Source organism: Protopterus annectens, chromosome 6.part1, assembly GCF_019279795.1.
Source record: "Protopterus annectens isolate FY-2018-M chromosome 6.part1, PAN1.0, whole genome shotgun sequence".
Classification (NCBI taxonomy): domain Eukaryota; kingdom Metazoa; phylum Chordata; order Ceratodontiformes; family Protopteridae; genus Protopterus; species Protopterus annectens.
Genome location: NC_056738.1, coordinates 220,225,335 through 220,247,834, shown reverse-complemented (window position 1 = coordinate 220,247,834; position 22,500 = coordinate 220,225,335).

Here is a 22,500-nt window from a genome sequence, read left to right as displayed (position 1 = left end):
ATATATATATATATATATATATATATATATATATATATATATATATATATGTGTGTGTGTGTGTGTGTGTGTGTTTGGGGTGTGGTGGAGGTTTGCCCCCCCCATGCAAAAAACAAGTTTAAAGGAGAAGAATGATGTTTAATATCCAGTCTTCTGCATTTTCTTTTTTTTTTCTTTTTCGGGTGTATTAGCACTCAGTATTTCAATTCAGTTAAAAAATAAGTTCATTTTCATGTGGTTCTTATCAATAGCACATGGTAGCTCCTTATATAGGTGTACAGCAAACCAGTTACAAGTATAACAAAGGATTCGTTCAGCACATGCACATTCCAGTGTCTTGATGGCTTGCCAATATGACCATATTAAAAGAGCTAGTATTAAACTGCTACAGTAACTGTAAGAAACAACAGAACCACTGCATTGGTCACATGTTCAAAACATACATTTGTATCAGTGAGTGCATGCAGGAAGTCATGAAGGAGTATACATGATACAGATATTAGCACATGCCCAGGAGTGTTGAGAAGCACAAGTCCAAAGCAGCTGTTCCATACCATCTGGAGTGTTATATTGCACTTATAAAGCATATTGTATATATTGCAGTTTACATTTACAAGTTTTTTGTATGATAACTACATATTTTGTTTATATTTTAATACATAGAAGCAACAGGTACAGATAAGAAAGAGTAGGTTGGGTGAGAAGATATAGCACATGGGCATGTCTGTTTACTAACCAGTGGGGTCATTCTCACATTGACACAGAATGGAGCACAAAGGGTATAAAAGTCTGGTGTCCAGGTGTGGGGAACAGGCTCATTCAGACAGGGAACATAGCATAATGGCATGTCAGGTTACTTCCCAGTAATGAAGGTGCTGACACTGAGAGATAAGAGGGAATGTAGCACAAAGGCATGCCATTTTACTGCTCAGTTGAGTGACTCACTTTATCTTATACACACATATTGCATTAAATTATACAGTGGAAAAAATGCCTGTTTTATTAGGTCACAGTACAGCAATGTGTAAAGAGGGATTAGTGGCACATGATGTAACAAGAACCACTGGCCACCAGCACAGTGCTGCAAAAAAGTGGGCAGTGATAACATGCCCATGCTTGCTGTCAGTATGTGATGAAGTGGGAATGGTAAACACAACAGCAGGCCTATATGTGGCCACTAAACTAAGGCAAATGAGCAGTGCACTCATGCTAATACACACTGACTCACATTTATAACCCACATATGTACTCATCTTGACATGAGCCTAAGAGAAATGAAACAACTGGAAAATTCACCATTAAGGATGCAAAGGTGTCATTGCACACCTATGCATATATTACATGATAAAACCAACAGGGCTTGTGATCTTTGTTAATTTTAGATAGTATAACACTTTCCAAGGAGTAAAAAGGTCTTATATGTGGCATTATACCTAACATTTTGGCACCCTATGTGGATTTTCCAGTATTTGTTCATAGGTTCATAGGTAGGTAGCCTAGGCTAGCTGCCCCTGCAAGCCATTCTAAGCCTAGCCCATTTCCCTTTTTGTGCTTGAAATAACCTATCCCATTTGGTTATAGGCTGGTCTTACCTATCCCATGGTTGATAATTATATTTTACCCCAATACGAATAACTGGGATCACAGCATAGATAATTTGATTGAAGGGACCCATGCATGGAATAAAGCATTTAGGAGCTGCATCTGTCTATTAGTAGTACGGGGGCAGTCCTGTCATAAATATTCTATTTCCCATCAATAGATTTAAACTGCACTTGAAAATGGAAATGGATTTGCTTTGTTTTATGCAGTTGGGGTGTCTGTTCTTTAGTAGTGGTATCATCTACAAAATATACCTGTCCCTCCAAACCATTCTGTTGATGTTGTAAAGAGGATTAGATCCCTAGACTGAGTATTTCTGATGCTGTTTGACTTGCTGATATTCAGTTAAAGCATCAGTAATGACTCAGAAGATGACTTGTATGCCATACACAGGTCACTTCTTAGCAGTCTTTAGGATACCAAGTATAGTGACAGAGTGACAGGGAGGGAGTCAGTCCCTGTTAGACATGTTGTTTAGGACATGTATCCTTTTAGAAAGGTATCTCTGTGGTTGTTCCAGTTGGTGCATGTGTCTGGATGGATATACCCCAAAGGAGATATTATATTCAATGACTGGCCTAATAAGGGCTGAATAAAGGGAGCAATTACATCACATGATCAAGACACAATCCCTTTGTTTATAAGCTGTGCAATATAGAAAGACTTCCTTATAACAATCGACACAGGTTTATCAAAAGTTAGGTAACTGTCAACATAAGTTTACAAATCCTGAACAGCTGGGCCAGCTTTTAGGGGTGTATTGTCAATGTGGTAGTCCTCTGTGGTAAATGACTTCCCAAAAGACACAATAATGCATTTTTTGGCAGTTACAGACTGTGATTTTGACACCAGTTATTTATCTGAGACAAACCTTCCTGCTGGCTGGCTAAGTCATTTGGGGATTCAGTGACTGCTCCTAACTTGGCAGCCATCTGCAAATGTAGTGAGAGGCCTTTGGTATTGGCTTTTACTTCAAAAATGTAGATGCCAAACAGGAGAGGTCCCAGCAGAGAACTCTGGGGGCCTCCACTGATGACTGATCTCTTTTGTGGAAGTAACTATTTTGATTATCCGTGTCATATCTTTGAGCCAATTGGCAATCGAGTGGGTGACATAAGGGTTTATTTCCAGTGGTTTTAGCTTTTCTACTATGCCTGAGATGGGAATAGTGACAAAAGCTCTCGCCAGTTCAAGACATGTGGTGTGCACCATTTTGACTTCATCCATTGCTTTGGTGACCTTTTCAAAAAAATCCATCAGGCTGAGTAAGCATGACCTGCTCTTGATAAAGTCAAACTGAGACTGTAATTGCCTGGGTCTGTCAAATGTCCTCCCTTATGCAGAGGAATGACTGAAGCTGTTTTTCATTTGCTTGGTACAAAAGGTGTATACAGGCAGAGAGTGACCATTGTTATTAGAAGTGTGGCTAAATCATGCTTCATGCTATTTAAAATGCATCTAGAAATATTGTCAGGACACAGCATTGCAGTAGTTTTAGCTTTTGATCGCACTTTTAGGACTTGGTCTCATGTGATAGCTGGAGGTGAGCCAGTTTCAGGTATATCTTGAGGGACAGACAGGGCGGGGTAAAGTTACAGCTAAATTTATTAGCCACTAGATTAGCTATATCTTCAGCCTCAGAGAGGTAACAATGTTCACAATCAGCTTGGAAGTGTCACAGAATTTCTTGTCTGATATATTGGATGGGGAAAAGTTTCATAATGGCTATAACCATTTTAGATCACAACTCAAAAAGGAGATAAATCTTGCAGATAGATACTCAATATTCAATTTGTTAATTGTGGAACTGGTTGAGAACCAGATGAGCCAACCACAGAAATCTATCTGATAACTATTCAGCATTATTCTGCAAAGTCAGGAGCCTTCATTTCTAAAAATCAATAAATGTATATATCCAAGGCAGGAAAAATATTAAACTTTGATAGCATTATTCAGTTAGAGTCATGCAATACATTGCAGCTTTTTAATATCACTGACTCTCTGCATTTGTAAATAATATTCTCAGCAAACCTTTCTATAAACCCTTTCTTAAGAAAAGATGCAGGTAGTATCCTAAGAAGCTATTTCACATAATGGTTATACCTCCTCTCATATTTTGTTGGATGATGCTTACAAAATCTTTAACAAAAGAAGAAAGTAATCCATAGTAGTTTAACAACTTTTTATGATTTTCATTAATGAGGAAAGAATAAGAGAATTCTGCATTACAAATGCAAAACAGGAGTAGGTTATGTGGCTTAGCAACATGAGTTTAAATTTGAATTCCTAGCAAATGGCATGAAACTTTGACTGGGTGGGAACAAGGGATGTTGCTAGGAATACTCTCCCTTTCCTTTAGATCTTTGACTGAATTTAATATGAATAATTATGTCTAGTTTAATCAACATGTGATTATTTAACCTGAAAACATCCACAACCTTAGGAAGTCAACAGGGAGAACAGGCAGGTTACAAAACACACACATAAAAGCTAATTGCTGGGGGGAGAGGGAGTCATCCTGTACACTTTGAATAAATGCAAGGCCCCAGACCTCCAAACTATATATATATATATATATATATATATGTATAGATCTACTTCATTAGATTGAATTGATGGAAAACCAAAATGAAAATCAACGAGACAAGAGGATCACAATCCAACAAGAATGAATGAATGCTTACCATTTTGAAACTAGTAAGAAAGAGACATCATGTCACACATCACTTGGAGCTTCTGAATGGAGATTGCAGTGCACTGAGAAAAACAGCTGCTCCACTTAAACATTTGATTTAACAGAAGAATGTACCCTTTAAAACATTTTTTGCAGGAGGGCAAGCCCCCCTGTACCCCCCACACCCTCTGCAAATTATATATACCAACTCCAACATTGCATTACAGTGGGGAAAGGGTACATTTTCTGATCTTCATTGTACCACAATCTCAAATCGGAAATGTTGAAGAAGGTACATTTTTGTCTTAAGACAAGTTTTTAAATGGAGCAGCTGTTTTTCTCAGTGTACCACAATCTCCATTCAGAAGCTTTGAGTGTTGTGACATGTGCAGTTGATGGATTGTTCTTTCATTCTTAGTAGTTTTGAAATGGTAAATGTTCATTCTTGTGGGATTGCAATCTTCTCATCTCATTGATTTTCATTTCAGGTTTCTGTCAACTGGATCTACTAAAGTAGATCCATAAATATATCTATCTCTCTCTATATATATATATATATCTATATAAATATATATATATATCTATATATCTATATATCTCTCTCTCTCTCTATATATATATATATATATATATATATATGTGTGTGTGTGTGTGTGTGTGTGTGTGTGTGTGTGTGTGTGTGTGTGTGTGTGTGTGTAGATATACATATGTATATATATACACACACACACACACATATATATATATATATATATATATATATATGTATTCCCTTTAGAAACCTGAAATCCCACTTACCTGAAACCCAAAAGACCAAGATGAAACTCCTGACATCCAGGAAGACCAACCGACTGGAACACTAACAAATCACTAATGGTAATTAACCACTTGGCCAGCATGCTGACCTTTGCCCCTTACCTCCGCGGTAGTGCGAACTCGGAGTTGATATATTTAAGTTAAAGTGGTGTGGGGGGAGAGGCCCCCCACACGGTTGGGTGTTTGTGTGCTTTGATGATAGTGTCTTTGTGGGATGGGCTATCGGTTACTTACAGTTTGTGTTTTGTTGGTGTTCAGGGCAGTCAGTGTTGCTGGATGTCGGGTTTTTCATTTCAGTCTTTTAGATTTTGGGTAAGTGGGATCTTGGATTTGTAAAGGGGATATATATATATATATATATATATATGTGTGTGTGTGTGTGTGTGTGTGTGTGTGTGTGTGTGTGTGTGTGTGTGTGTGTGTGTGTGAAATTAACAAGAATTTATCAAAAGAAAGAAATGAGTGCAGTAAAAAGTGGAGATAGAAAAGACAGACCAAACTAAAAAGGAATACTGATTGGTTAACAAAGAGGGTAAGAAAACACTCTCAATAGCAAAGAATAAGGCATCAGAAGAGCTCTACCACCTTCTGGAAACTGGCTTAGCAGAGGCGCAAAGAAACTCTATCAGGATGCAAGACAAAGTAGTAAAGATAAAGATAGTCATCAGACACTATTCATAAGGGATGCCAGATAGATACACTGAGTCACTGTCCATGGCTACATTGTTTCCAGTATTATTTATCAAAAATGGGGTGCTCCGACTGAGGAATAATTACTGTTAAGAAGAATAATTGAATTAAATTAAACAACTTGCTCACCAGTCCATAAGACATCAAAGGCAGATTGAAGGAGTGCTTCCAGCAGTGGCTGAAAGAAGAAAACTCCACAGAATCTGTATTGCAAAATAAATCTGTGTTGCAAAATAGTCTGCTCACAATGAAAAAGGAAGAAGAGCCCACATGAGAAGTGAGAGCAGCACTAAGAAAAACAAAGTCAAGGAAAGTAGCAGACTCAGATAAGGTCAAGACAAACGTGATCAAGATGTTATGAGAGTTAAGGGAGAAATGTCTCCTGAGTGCATCCATAACAGTACAGAGACAAAGATATATTCCAGGAGACATGAGAGCACACATTCTAGTGCCAGTGTACAAGAACAAGAGAGATATTCACAACTGTAGGCAGTATAGAGGTACTGCAGTCAAACTGCATAGAAATGCTGGAGAGGTGATTAATAAATAAATACACAGGGTAGCAAAAATTAAGATGGGAGATGAGCAGTTTATATTCACATCAAGAAGCAGCACTAGAGACCCAGTGTTTACAGTGAGACAGATAATGGAAAAGATGCTAGAGATGAGTACAGAGTCCAACTGGGCATTCCCAGAATTGGATAGAGGATATGACAAAGTACCATGAAAGTGGATTTGGACAGCTGTATATACAAGGATGCAATGCCACAAGTACAGGCAGTGTTTGGACTCACAGTGTGGTTCCCAGTAAAGGTGTGTGTGCATCAGGATTCAGCAATGATCCCATTACTATGTATGTATTACTGTGTATGCTCATGAAAGAGCAAATTACAAACATGTCAGAGGAGACAAGAATACAGATGTATGCAGATGATGGATGATGTGGCATCTCAGTCATACTATGAAAAGGAACTTCAGTAGATGATTAGGGAATGGGACACAAAACTAAAAGCACTTGGGATGAAACTAAGCCCAGACATGAAAGCTGTCATGGCAGCAAATGGGGGAAATCAGAAGAAGATGAAAATTAAGATAAAAGGGAAACTAGTAGAACAGGTTAACAGCTAGAATGGGTGACTGAGAAGATGAGAAGAGGAGTCTGAATGAGGATGTTAAAGCTATTATCAGAGAGGCTGTACTCAATTATCACAAAATGTCAGGGGTAGTGTGTGACAGAAGAAGGCCAAAGTTCTGAAAAGTAAATATTACAAAACAGTGGTTTGACCAGTACTTCTGTATGGTACAGAAACGTAGGCAGTGAAGTCAGAGCAGCTGAAGAAGTTAGAGATGAGGGACGTGAGTGGTAGAATGCATACTTTGTTACAGAAAAGGAAATAATGACATCAGAGCAGAAACCAAAGTATCTTCATAAGCACATGTGCAGGAAAGCAGAACATAATTTGATGAAGAAGATTCAGTAAAGACAGGAAGAGGGCAAGAGGAAATGAGGACATTCAGCAAAGAGATAGATGGTCTGTGTTAGAGAAGACCTGTGACAGCCAGTCTTGGCTTTTGAAGATGGCACGAGAGTGGCACTGAATCAAGACAGATTTTGGCACTTGACATGATACCCCAACCCCACTAGAAAATGAGAAAAAGAGGTTTAATGATGATGAAGAAAGTATCACACTCACCTTTTCTCTCACTTCCCTCATGACAGGTTACTAGCAACCTTGCAAGTTTAATGTTCTAAGTGTTACTCAATCAGTGACAAACTGTGTGGCTCCCACTTGTCCCTAGATATAATTATAAAAAGTAGCATGGATTTGGGGGTATTGGGCCTATTTTAGTTTTCCCTACTTCATCCCCTCCAAAAAAGTATATCTTGATTTTAAATTACCCAGATCTAACATGTGGCCTGGTTTTCACCATGGATACAAGAGCTGTCAAAAATGCAAGTGGACATTATGGTGAAAGGGTATCCAAAGGAAATGAAAGGAATACAAAACAGTAATGTCAAAACTTTAAGCAATTCATCTCAGCAGTCATTATTTTGTATTTTCTTACTATTAGCCTAGTAAATTAAGTTATTATCTTCATCTTTCAAGCAGTTTTCTTTTCTGCAAAACCTACAGGCTAAAAGCAATATAGCCATCAGACTGAAGATTTTTGATCTCTGTTATGTTGGTGGAACTGATATTTAATTCAGTGTATGATTAGCTGTCATTCCAGATAGAATGACAAATGTGTTTAACATTGTATGTGCCACAACAATTCCTACAATATGCAATTATTAACATCAGAGTAGACTGCAAACTGTTATAGTAACTCTGTATGCCTGAATAGGCAGGGCACCTAAAATGATCAGCATCTTTTCACTTGGAGACATGGCATTAAGACATTAAGAGTTGGAAAAGTGAATGTGTGCCTTTATTTATCTATCTATTTATTTATTTATTTATTCTTGTATGTATGTATGTATGTATGTATGTAAGTATGTATGCCCTCTTTGCAAACTGGTTCCGAGTATGGCAATCATTACATAAGAAAATACAGTGCATCACTTATGTAATGCAATAAAGTTATAACATTATCTTAAAGTTGAAATGGACCACTTGCTGTAATTATGAGCTCTAGTTTCCAGAAAAAAATACAAAATTGTGCATTAATAAATTTATTTTGTATGCAATGTCCTCAACTTACTTGCTCAAAAATGCTGATCAATGTAAAAAATAATGGGTAGACAAAGGCCCAAAATCAGGCACAGTTGTAAGTATTATGCGGTGGAGCAGCGGTAGCATTGTCACCTCACAGCAAGAAGTTCTCCCGTTTGATTCTTGGCTGGAGCGCCTTCTTTGTGGAGTCTGCATGTCCTCCCTGTGGTCAAGTGGTGTTCAAACACATGCATGCCTTCGTTGGGTATCGGGCTGGCACCTAGGCACCGTAAACCCTACTGCCAATCATTAGCAGACTGGAGTTCCGCTGCGGTGAACCCTAACCGGTAAAAGCTGAAAGAAGAACTCTTATATACTTAAAAAGTTGGCAGAGCAACACGATTTGGATGGAAATTTCTAAATGATGAGAATTATCAAACTCTTATAACTTATGTTATTGGCTGACTGTAATCTATAGTAAGTTACCAGAAAATCAAAATCATTATTATTATGAGGGACAGTGTAAAAATGTAAGAAAAATTAGAGACAGTTGAGAGGCTTGTTTGAAAGAAAATCTCTAAACAGTTCTTTATAGGGGTTGTGGCACTAGGCTGTGATTCTAGCTGTTGTTAAAAACTGAAACATCATTTTCTTTTACATTACATATGCAAAGTCAGATAAGCAAAGACATTTATAGGAATACAGCCATGTTACACTCTTATAATCCATCTCTTTTCCTTGTTCGCAATAACAAATCAAGATTCAAAACCACAAAAATAGTGATTATATATGCATAGTCCGCAACAAACGACCTCCTCTCCCAAAGAATGAAATAATACAAAAACTGCTTGCAGGAAACAAAACCACCACGGACGCTGGGTATTTTTAAGTGCTTTTATTCCATTAATCCAAGAACTTTATCAGAAAATAAATACCCCCATAAACCACCACTATTTATATGAAATGATCCATCAGTTATACAATCAATTATTCAAATCAATGTAAATTGAAATTGTACCAAATTTTTAAGTGAAAATTCTTTTGAAAAAATACATATTGAAAATATTCATGTTAAAAAATTATTTTCGCTAATACATATGAAACCAAATAAAATACATATATCCCATAATATATATATATATATATATATATATATATATATATATATATATCTTATAATAAAATAAATTGTGTTAAGTAAAATAAATTCATTAAAATGTTTCATCATCTATTTTATAACCTCTGAATTTGCAAAAAACATTTTATGTTAATAGTCTCAATGAGACCTGGAAACTGATCAGCACCCAGATAAATCTGCCATCTACTTTCTCTACATTCAAGTACAGTCTTAAAAGTCTCCACAAAATACACCCGGGGAGACAGAATCTACTACAAAAAATTAAAACTTTTTGTAGTTTGCACAATTGGCTGCATGTCGTGCTAAGGCATTGTTAAAATCCTTATTCCTAATAGCCAAAGTATGTTCGTATATCCTCCTGTTCAACATCTAATGGTTTTACCGATATAAAAGCATGAAAAGGAGGAACATGTAGCTACATCCACAACATGACTGGACTGACAGTCAAAATGACCTGATGCCCAAAGGGTCGTCTTAATATGTTTGATCTCAGTAGAGCTTGCGCTAGCATTATATCTACACTGTTTGCAATGGCCGCATGGAAAAGTGCCAAACGACCCATTCTTCTCATTAAAATTTGTACATACTTCTTTCTCAAGAATACTTTTCACATTGACAACCTTCTTATATGTGAACATAGGTTTGAGACCCACAATTTTGGCTAAATCTGGATGTCCCAAAACCACCTTCCAATTCTCAGAAATTATGTGTTTAACTATTATCATATTATTGGAAATGGGTATAGGAAAAGCCTGTCTAAAATTATCACTATCAGTCACAGAACTAGAGGGACCAAAAGAACTTATTTTGTCGAAACACAAGATAGGACTTGCTGAATTATTTCTAAGTTCCATAACTTCTTGAACTATGTGCTGAATCCAAAGAGAATCATACCCCCTCATAATGAAGAAACCTTTTAACTTAAATGATTCTTCCAAAAACATGTCAAAATTACTTGTCAATCTACTCAAATGGACAAACTGTCCCTTTACATGTGCAGAGGATACAGGCTGTCTTTCTGCAAATATTGATTGACAAAAGTAGATTTTCTAAAAATCCTACTCAAAAGGTCACCCTTATTCGAATCGAATTCTAAATGGATGTCAAGAAAATCAATAGTACGTCCAAAACCTCCTACCATAAATTTCAGAAAAGCAGTACTTGCATTCAAGTCAGAAACAAATACTACCCTGGCAAAATAGGTCAAATAACTCAACATCCACCTTCTTGAAACTTCTCTGTATTTGCATACCAGAAACTTGTTTATATTTGTTAACATCACTCAAAAGATCATAAACAGCTTTTTCATAATCTGTCATCTTCATGATGACAATCTCCCCAACTTTCATAACTTGCAACTCTCTGTTACCCCCCCCCCCAGATCAAAAAGGGCACTTTTTTCACCCTGAGTAAGATTGACAAAGCATGAAACCCACTGATGTATGTTTCTGAATTGCTCTTCACAGAGTCTACCAAAAGCCTGCAAACCCATTTCCAACAATATGATGGTAGGTCAACACATCATTTCTGAGAATTGGAAGGTGGTTTTGGACATCCAGATTTAGCCAAAATTGTGGGTCTCAAACGTGTTCACACATAAGAAGGCTGTCAATGTGAAAAGTATTCTTGAGAAAGAAGTAAGTACAAATTTTAATGGGAAGAATGGGTCGTTTGGCACTTTTGCATGCGGCCATTGCAAACAGTGTAGATATGTTGCTAGTGCAAGCTCTACTGAGATCAAACATATTAAGAAGACCCTTTGGGCATCAGGTCATTTTGACTGTCAGTCCAGTTGTGTTGTGTATGTGGCTACATGTTCCTCCTGTTCTGCTCTTATATCGGTAAAAACATTAGATGTTTGAACAGGAGGATATACGAACATACTTTGGCTATTAGGAATAAGGATTTTAACAATGCCTTAGCACGACATGCAGCCAATTGTACAAACTACAAAAAGTTTTAATTTTTTGCAGTAAATTCTGTCTCCCTGGGTGCATTTTGTGGAGATTTTAAGACTGTACTTGAATGTAAAGAAAGTAGATGGCAAATTTATCTGGGTGCTGATCAGTTTCTAGGTCTCAATGAGACTATTAACATAAAATGCTTTTTATAGCTTCATAGGTTCATACTAGGCTATCTGCCCTAAGGCATTTATAAGCCTAGCCAGAGTATGTTTGGCTTTCGCCACCCATTTTAAATTAATTTTGCTATGCCCTTTTTTGAGGTTAGTATACTGTGCCTCTGCCTAACAGTGACACAGAAGTGATACCCGGGGTAAACCTACGATCTCCCATCCACTTATCAAGATTCCTCTTCAAGAGAGTCAATGAGGGACTCTGCCTAACCTGGACTGGGATTTTATTCCAGAGTGACAGAGGTTATAAAATAGATGATGAAACATTTTAATGCATTTATTTTACTTAACATAATTTATTTTATTATAAGATATATTTTTATGGAATATATGTATTTTATTTGGTTTCATATGTACTAGCGAAAATAATTTTTTAACATGAATTTACATTGATTTGAATAATTGATTGTATAATTGATGGATCATTTCATATAAATAGTGGTGGTTTATGGGGGTATTTGTTTTCTGATAAAGTTCTTGGATTAAAAGACGAAAAGTACTTAAAAATACCCAGTGTCCGTGGTGGTTTGGTTTCCTGCAAGCAGTTTTTGGATTATTTTGTTCTTTGGGAGAGGAGATCATTTGTTGTGGACTATACCTTTGTGTATTAGTGTGTATGCTGCTTTGCGGGTCATGGATTCCACTCAGGACACGTTAATGAATGTTACCACCCATGACATTCCTGATAGTTTTGTTAACTTTCAAGATAAGTAGTCTGCCATCATCGTCGGCGCTATACAGGAAGGGTTCTCTCGTTTACAGGGTTCCCTTGGAGATAGCGTCTATGTCAACCGTCTTCAGCAAGTTCAGGAGAATGAACCTACAGCAGTACAGCGTTTGTTATTTAATTTGGCTCAAGGCTGTAACCACGATGAGGGAATTAGAACTGTTTTCAGTCCAAGGAGTGAGAATAACACATCGACAGTTCCCTTAGAAGATATTGATGTTGTTTCTCACATTTTCCGTTCTGCAGAGAATCCATTCTTTTTTGAAAATAGAGACAATGTTACGAATGATCAAGTAAGTGCTTCTCAAGTGAACAATAGTTCAGCTGAGTTTGATGCACATAAAAGCAGTATATTTACTTTAGAAAGGTTATCCATTAAGACTGTTACGTTGCAATTGGAGATAGCCTATCTAGAAGAAAATGTAAGAAAGAATTGTGTGCCTCGTGGATTGAGATGTTTTAGGTTTCCCAGTGGTGTGAAAGAGGGTGATGGTTTATATAAGCAATTGCTAGACTTCTTCAACAACACCAGATTAACTATGATGAATTTACTCATTTCCCACTTCAAAAAAACTTTACAAGATCTTAAGGGGGAAGTGGAGACCTTGGAACACACGATTTTAAGTCATAAAACTGTTTTCATAATTTCAGGACATTGTATAGCGGGGTTTCTGTTAAGGCTGACAGATTGAAAAAGACTGACATCCAAAGGAAACAAAAGAAATTGAACAGAGACTTTACAGCATACAAGAAAAACTTGGCTTATCCTTTTAAGACTAATTTTGTTAAGTCAAACAATAGGGTTTCACAAGTTAATGTTGACAGGCCAAATAATGAGAAGTCTGGTTCCGAGGTGGAGTTTGTTGGGCCTTCCCAGGTGACAGTGGGTGAATCTAGTCATTTTGAAAGTAACAAGTTGGATATTGACAACAATACATCAGTTATGGGTAAAGCTTTAGGTCATTCATCAGCTAATGGGGGCCCTTTTTTAGTGGACAAGGCAGGCAACCAAACAATTCCAAAATGGTCGAACAACAGCAACAATGGCAAGGGTCAATCGAAAAGCAAAAAGAAACACTAAATCTCAGTGGTCATGGAGACTTTACCATTGATATTTTGAACTTAAGTGGGGCAGAACTACATGATGATGTTAAAACAGTGTTACAACAGGGTTTGTCTTTCATGCCCAGTAATAAAATGAATGTTACCAATTTAATTATTGATTTCAAATTGTATTTGCGTAAGCTTAATTTGAAATATATTTGTAATGATTTGGCAGTCAAGCAGGTACTTAATGATGAATTTAGAAGAAAAAGTACTTATAATTCTATATTGAATCCCACTTTGCCGGTTTTTGGTAGACTCTGTGAAGAGCAGTTCAGAAACGTACATCAGTAGGATTCATGCTTTGCCAATCTTACTCAGGGTGAAAAAAATGCCCTTTTTGATCTTGCGGGTAACAGAGAGTTGCGAGTTATGAAAGCTGACAAAGGTGGGGCGATTGTCATTATGAAGATGACAGATTATGAAAAAGCTGTTTATGATCTTTTGAGTGATGTTAACAACTATAAACAAGTTTCTGTTGTTGAAATGCAGAGAATTTCAAAAGGGTGGATGTTGAGTTATTTTACCTATTTTGCCAGGGTAGTGTCAGTCACACTACATATAGGAATTTACATGGTGAATATCCTAAATTGGCTGTTTTATTTGGTATACCCAAAGTGCATAAAAATAGGTCACATCTACCCTTTAGACCCATTGTGACAGCTGCATATTCGAAAACCTAACCTATTTCTTTGTGGCTGGATCAGATTTTGAATCCAATAGTTCAATGTTCTCTATCATTTTTACAGGATTCTTGGCAGATAATAGAAATTTTGAGTACTGTGAAGGGTCTGGATGATCAGTGTTGTTTTGCGTCTTTAGACGTTGTATCCCTGTACACCAGTATCATTCAAGAAACTGGTTTAGAATATCTGAGGGAGTATCTAACTAGCCACACAGATTTCGATCATGACAAGATTAATACCGTTTGTGTTTTGAGGGAATTAGTGTTGGCTAATAATTTTTTCAAGTTTGGGGAAACATTTTTCCAACAAATTTCAGGGATAGCTATGGGTTCTAGGGTCACACTCTCCTTTGCTAATCTTGTGATGGCAATGTGGGAAAACAAGTTTTTGGTTCAGCATCCTTTGGCTTGCAATATTTTGATGTACAAACATTATATTGACAACTTCTTTTTCGTTTGGAGGGGGACTGTTCCTCCTTTAAAGCATTTGTTTCTTACTTGAATGCAAGTACTGCTTTTCGGAAATTTACGGTAGGAGGTTTTGGATGTACTATTTATTTTTTTGACATCCATTTAGAATTCGATTTGAATAAGGGTGACCTTTCGAGTAGGATTTTTAGAAAATCTACTTTTGTCAATAAATATTTGCATAAAGACAGCCTGCATCCTCTGCACATGAAAAAAGGAGTGGCAAAGGGGCAGTCTATCCATTTGAGTAGATTGACAAGTAATTTTGACATGTTTTTAGAAGAATCAGATAAGTTAAAAGGTTTCTTCATTATGAGGAGGTATGATGCTCTTTGGATTCAGCATGGAACTTAGAAATAATTAAGCAAGTCCTATCTTGTGTTTTGATAAAATAAGTTATTTTCGTCCCTCTAGTTCTGTGATTAACAGTGACAATTTTAGATTGGCTTTTCCTATACCCATTTCCAACAATATGATGATAGTTAAACACATCATTTCTGAGAATTGGAAGGTGGTTTTGGGACATCCAGATTTAGCCGAAATTGTGGGTCTCAAACCTGTGTTAACATATAAGAAGGTTGTCAATGTGAAAAGTATTCTTGAGAAAGAAGTAAGTACAAATTTTAATGGGAAGAATGCGTCGTTTGGCACTTTTCCATGTGGCCATTGCAAACAGTGTAGATATGTTGCTAGTGTAAGCTCTATTGAGATCAAACATATTAAGAAGACCCTTTGGGCATCAGGTAATTTTGACTGTCAGTCCAGTCATGTTGTGTATGTGGCTACATGTTCCTCCTGTTCATGCTTTTGTAAAAACAATAGATGTTTGAACAGGAGGATATACGAACATACTTTGGCTATTAGGAATAAGGATTTTAACAATGCCTTAGCACAACATGCAGCCAATTGTACAAACTAGAAAAAGTTTTCATTTTTTGTAGTAGATTCTGTCTCCCCAGGTGTATTTTGTGGAGACTTTAAGACTGTACTTGAATGTAAAGAAAGTAGATGGCAGATTTATCTGGATGCTGATCAGTTTCCAGGTCTCAACGAGACTATTAACATAAAATGTTTTTTGCAAATTCAGAGGTTATAAGATAGATGACGACACATTTTAATGTATTTATTTTACTTAACATAATTTATTTTATTCTAAGATATATATATATTTTTATGGAATATATGTATTTTATTTGGTTTCATATGTACTAGCGAAAATAATTTTTAACATGAATTTTTTCAATATGTATTTTTTCAAAAGAATTTTCACTTTAAAATTTGGTACAATATCAGTTTACATTGATTTGAATAATTGATTGTATAATTGATGGATCATTTTGTATAAATAGTGGTGGTTTATGGGGGTATTTCTTTTCTGATGAAGTTCTTTGATTAAAGGACAAAAAGTACTTAAAAATACCCAGCGCCCTTGGTGGTTTTGCTTCCTGCAAGCAGTTTTTGGATTATTAGGTATATATGCATGTTTCAGTTTTTACTCCTCATGCATGAACAAGCAAAGTACAAGAATTCACTGTGGATGATAATAGAGACCATTTAGCACAGTATTTTTGATGAGATGTCCATGCATTATTCTCAGGTAACAGTACTGCAAAGCATTGTGTTGAGTCTATGTCTTTAAAAGTCCTAACAACTTTTATCAAACACCCCCTGTCATTATCACGTGAATAATTATCATTAGTTTTGTAACTGAGGATACTCATTTATTTATTATTTATTATTTATTTATTCATTCAATATTTGTTGAACAGGTGAGTGGATAGGTCAATTGACCCCTTTCAGCCATGACCTGGATTCAAGATAACAAGTTAGATGCACAGAGATTCAGGCTTAAGTAAATACATCAACAGAGGTACAGAGTTAGGCGATTACATGTGCTATTAATGCTGTGTAAGACAGAAGTGCTCTACAATATGAACACATTTACACATAAATTGTATAATTATACACTGAGATTGTTAGTTATTACTTTGCAAATAGATATTCTGAAATGTACAGCCATTATTATGGCACATCAATGAATATCGTGGGTTAGCAGAGGTAGTAGGGATTGTCTTTTGAAACATGTGGTGTAATTATTAGGTGGTTAGCCATTCTTCCTAAACTGGTTGCACTTGGATTCCTGTTTTATACAGTTATGCAGTGCATTTTTGAAGTCTGTTAGTGTTGATACTAATCTGACTTCTATAGGCAGCTGGTTGCATGTGCCAGGACCCAGTCTATTGAAGGATTTTTCTCCTATTCTAGTTTTGAAGCACGAGTGTTTGAGGGCAATAATGTTATTCTGGAGAGATTCTCAAGGAGTAGAGCTGTAGGTTTAGTGGAAGTTTTCTCCTAAGATGAGGGAAGTAGCCATTATTAACTATCTTAAATTGAAGGAAGATAATCAGAAAAGTTGCTCATTTTCTGACAGGAAATCCTTTTAAACCTTGTTTGTGGTTACAGTGGTAGATGAGGGAGTCAGATGGTAGTGCATTTCTGAAAGCTGCATTTTCCACTATCTGTATTGTTTGTGTGTTTTATGCAGACTGCATGATATAAAGTAGCAAACAACATTCTAATTTGTGGGCTATTGTGTTTTTGACCGACGACTAATCTTGTTGTAGGGGACAGAAGGTGGGAAATAATTTTTTATTTGCCAGATAAAATACCAAAAAATACAAAAGATGGATAGGCTGAGTACTAAAAAAAAAAAAAAAAAGATTTTCTAAGCAATTAAGCATTTTAGGTCAGGATATGTACTTGCCATATATTTCTAATATATGGTGGGAATGTATCTGTTTAGCTAGATAAATGGATGAATAGATAGATTGACAGATAGAGTCACTGTCCATGGCCATGATATTGCCAGTGTTATTTCTCAAGGTGCTCAAACTGAGGAATCATTTCTATAAAGATGAATAAATGAATAAAAGTGAAGTCCATCTAGATAATATATCTTGTCAGAGAACATACACACTGCTCATTTTTGCTGTTCCACATCCTGACATAGTAAAACTATCAATGACAGCCTTACACATCTTCATGAACAGAAAATTACCAAATGTATTAAATGAAACTGGCCATGGCTAGCTTAAAGCGTCAGCCTTAAAAAAATAGCTCTAGTCATTTTAATATATCATCACACAGTGGTACAGAAGCATACCATCATTAACGTATATTGTTACATTCATATTACCTGTTTGTTTTATTTTTGGATTGTGTATGTTCTGTTTTAAAATGTGCTTTGAAATATATTACACAGATTTAGATGTTGTGAAGCAATATTTTAGATTATATAATGCAGAAATAAATCTGCAGCAGGGCAACACTCAATCAGCACAGTCTGCTTGGACCAAATTTGCAGTTTAGCGATATAAGAAGTAAAAAGGTCCAGACCTATAGCTGGAAGTAGCTTAGGTATAATAGTTCTTAAAAGAATAAGCAAAGAGCAGCATTAAATACACACAAAAATAGCAGTGTTAACTTGCATATATAATGGGAAGGCATGTGGCAATGAAAATTACTGTTTTTCACTTTTAGCTATTCTTGCTAACAGACCTCATTAGATTCTAATTTCTTTGGCTGTTTAAATTAGGACCCTGTTGTAAACAAGACAGATGGACCCCAGTGTGCAATTTCAGTGGAATATCCTAAATAAATTTATCTGTAGATGACTGAATAATTACAGAGTGACAGAAATATTATAGATGATCAGCATGAAGGTTTAACAATACATCAGCATGATTTATAATGTATTAGGATGTTTGCCAGATGGCTCATTTTGCATTAGGGATTAAATTGTCTTTTTCACTCTCACTGAGCTGTTTCAAATGCTTTTCTTGAGTTGCCATTTAGAATGTTACTGCATCACAAGTAAATTATCCAAATTTTGATTAGTTTCTTACTGGATATAAAAAGTATTAACTTTATTTTGAACACGGGATAGTATTTCATCATTAAGACACTATTTATCCTTTGCTATAACTTTAAACACAGTACAGCAATCTGATTACTGGTCTTATACTTAGGACATGACCAATACAAAATGTGCAAGCAGTTTGCAATATGATTCAAAATGAAGTTCAGAAGCTCAGCTGCATTAACTAACCAGGTTGTCAAGCATGCAAAATAATCCACTTTATTATGGGAATGCATAAGTACATAAATCAGAGTGGGAAACATACATTCTGATAAATAATTACATTCAGTATATTTTGTCTATGCAAGATTTTATCCAGGCATTCACTGATGGAAAAAAAAAAATATTACTGTTTAAAACATCAGCTTCAAGTGACATCAATAAACCTGCACCTGATAACTGTGGTGATGGTTAAGCCAGGAGTACATGGATCCACACATAGACTGTTTCTCCTATCATCTCAGCCTTCTTAGTTTTCTGTCTACAAACAGGACCACAAACATTACACTGCAATCAGATTTATGGCCTCTGCTTATTAATTTGTATGCTAAAATTGAAATGTGCATTGTATATCTTATGTTCCAAATAGCTCCAAATGGTTTAGTAAGTAACATTTGGTCTATTTCCACTCTCATTTAGTATGCTGTTTACAATAATACAACACAATCCTGCTCATAGGAATCCTGTTCATAGAATGCTTATATCGTGGGGTCCTGTTTAACAGAACTATGATTTATTACCATGCCATGCTGCTGCTATTCTCACTGCTATTAGCTGTGTTAATCTATTTATGAATCCCTAAGAATATATGCATTTAGTATTTGTAAATATGCATGTTGAGGGAGAGGTACAGTTAAACTGTTCATGGATTTGCTTTAGCTCATGTAGGACTTTTGGATACAGTTTTACTTGGGTACCTTATAAAATATAAATAAATCTATACCAAACCAAATATCCTCATAATTAATATGTAAAACACTTAAAAAGGCAATAGTTTAAATGCTTTATTGCTAAGTTCCACTCACAAACTGGTACTTTTTCTTCACCTTCAGTGGTGCCTATAGAAAATAGGTCCAGTGTTTCACCACATTTTATCTGAAAACAGCTTTGCAGGTTCTTAATGTTGAAAGAGATGAAGGATTTTTCAACTTTCTGTAAAAATAAACAGGAAACAGCAGATGGACCCAGTAACGACTGCAAGGCTTCTAGATAAATCCGTCTTTAATGTTGTTGTTGTGTCTTTTGGCTTTTCCCAGTTAGGGGTTGCCACAGCGGAACTCCGATCCACTAATGATTGGTAGTTAATTTTTACATGCCGAGTTACCATCCCTGATGCACAGCCTTCAACGAAGGTACGCCCATTCATGCATGACTCCATGCAGAAGACACTCTAGCTGAGAATTGAACCAGACATCATCTTACTGTGAGGTGACAACGCTACCGCAGCACCACCCTAAATCCGTCTTTAATACACAAACAAAATCAAGACATAAGCACTTTCGTAGTACCACTACTTCATCACATGTAAATAACAGTAGCAGAACCCCTCCTTAAATACCATTAGAGTAAGTCACATGTAGCAAACCATTTACAAGTTAAAGGAAAAAGCACTATAAAAAACTTGTTATCACTAAAACAAGAACACTCTACAAAAACATATATGAAAAGTGTTTAAAACAACATCCCTTTATAAAATAATTAAAACCAACATGTATAAAATACACAATGACATCAATGTCTAAAGTAATTCATTTTCTCCTCAAGGCTCTAGCCTTAAGTTTAGGTTTCATTCAGGCCATGCTCAAAATCCCCTCTCATTCTTACTATCCATTTCAACTCCAACTTTTCTGTTTGATTTCTAAAATATCCCTTTCTACTACTTTCCATAACTTGTCCAATTACTAAAAATTTAAAATAGTGTGTTGTATCAGTCTCAGAGAAATGCTTAGAGAGAGCACTCACTGCATTGTTCTTACCTATATGGTAATAATGCTCCTTAATTCTGTCTTTTAATGCTCTGTCCATTTTACCAATGTAGAATTTTTTGCATATGATGCAGTGTGCCAAATAAACAACACGGACAGTGTTACATGAGGCTTGAATACTAAACTTATAAGTTTTATCTTGGTCGGGGTGACTAACACCCCACTACTGTCCATATATTTACAAGCTTGACAGTGTCCGCATGCTACAGTACACCCATCGCATACAATATGCTGTTTCTGTTTAGGGTAACATAACCGTCAGACAGAATTAGGGAGCATTATTACCATATAGGTAAGAACAATGCAGTGAGTGCTCTCTCTAAGCATGTCTCTGAGACTGATACAACACACTATTTTAAATTTTTAGTAATTGGACAAGTTATGGAAAGTAGTAGAAAGGGAGATTTTAGAAATCAAACAGAAAAGTTGGAGTTGAAATGGATAGTAAGAATGAGAGGGGATTTTGGGCATGTCCTGAATGAAACCTAAACTTAAGGCTAGAGCCTTGAGGAGAAAATGAATTACTTTAGACATTGATGTCACTGTGTATTTTATATGTGTTGGTTTTAATTATTTTGTAAAGGGATGTTGTTTTAAACACTTTTCATATATGTTTTTGTAGAGCGTTCTTGTTTTAGCGATAAGTTTTTTATAGTGCTTTTTCCTTTAACTTGCAAATGGTTTGCTTCATGTGACTTACTCTAATGGTATTTAAGGAGGGGTGCTGCTACTGTTATTTACATCTGATGAAGTAGTGATACGACGAAAGCACTTATGTCCTGATTTTGTTTGTGTATTAAAGACGGATTTATCTACAAGCCTTTCCGTTGTTACTGGGTCCATCTGCTGTTTCCTGTTTGTTTTGAACATTTTTCTGTGAGGACCCAGGTACTCATTGTGGTTCTTGGTTGTTTTGTTTTGTTTCTGTAAATATAGTTTAGTAAACAGACCTACTTGTCCCTAAGCTCCTGCCAATGGGGAGGGTTTAGGTGAGATTAGTAGTTTGCTGCTCGATTTGTCTAATATGAAAAGGAGGTAGAAGTGAAGGTGGAGTTAAGTCAGGAAGTACTGTTAGGCTTAGAAGATAATTTCAAGGGAAAAGAAGTGAGGTAGTCAGAGGTATGCAATGGGGGATCTAGATTTAAAACTTGAGACTGAGAAGCCATCAACCTCTTTGGTGCTGATGATAGGAACTCACCCTCTCTTCCTCTCTCCCTCCTCTCATGGCTTGAGTAGAAGTGTTTTTTTTTTATTGGAGAAAGGGGGTGAATAAAGAGACCCTCCCTTCTGAGTAAGAAAGGAATTCCTTCTATACCCTTCCTCTCTTCCTTCCTTCTTTCTATCCACCCTGCCTGCTGGAATATGAAGTGAGCAGTGCTATACACTACTCCTGGTGAGTGCTGGATGTAGTTTAGTGAGAGGTATTCTTTTGCTGCTAGTCTTAGGACTGCATGTTGGAGATGAGTAAATGGGTGCACTGTCCTTCATTGACACTTTGACTCCTTCATTCCATGATGATGTAATATATCCACCAGTACCATCTATTTCATTGTTCTAAATTTCTTTTGTTAACTGAATTTGTACACCCATTAAAACTGACCTTCTGTAGTAACAGCTGGATAAGAATACAAAATCTTAACTATATACATGGAAAATCGTATGTCAGCAATGCAGTGCTCCTAATAACAGCTGATGTTTAGAGTGCTAACTTTTTCAAAACACATTAAACATATACACATATGCTTTTCTTAACCTAGAAGATGTTTACCTTAGAATTAGATAACAAAAATACTTACATAATGCCTACAAAAGCAGGAACATTATGCCTTAGTAGTGAAATGAAATGTCATCAGAGATCTGAATGTATTTATTTAGGGTATAATAAACATTTAATGGTGATGTAG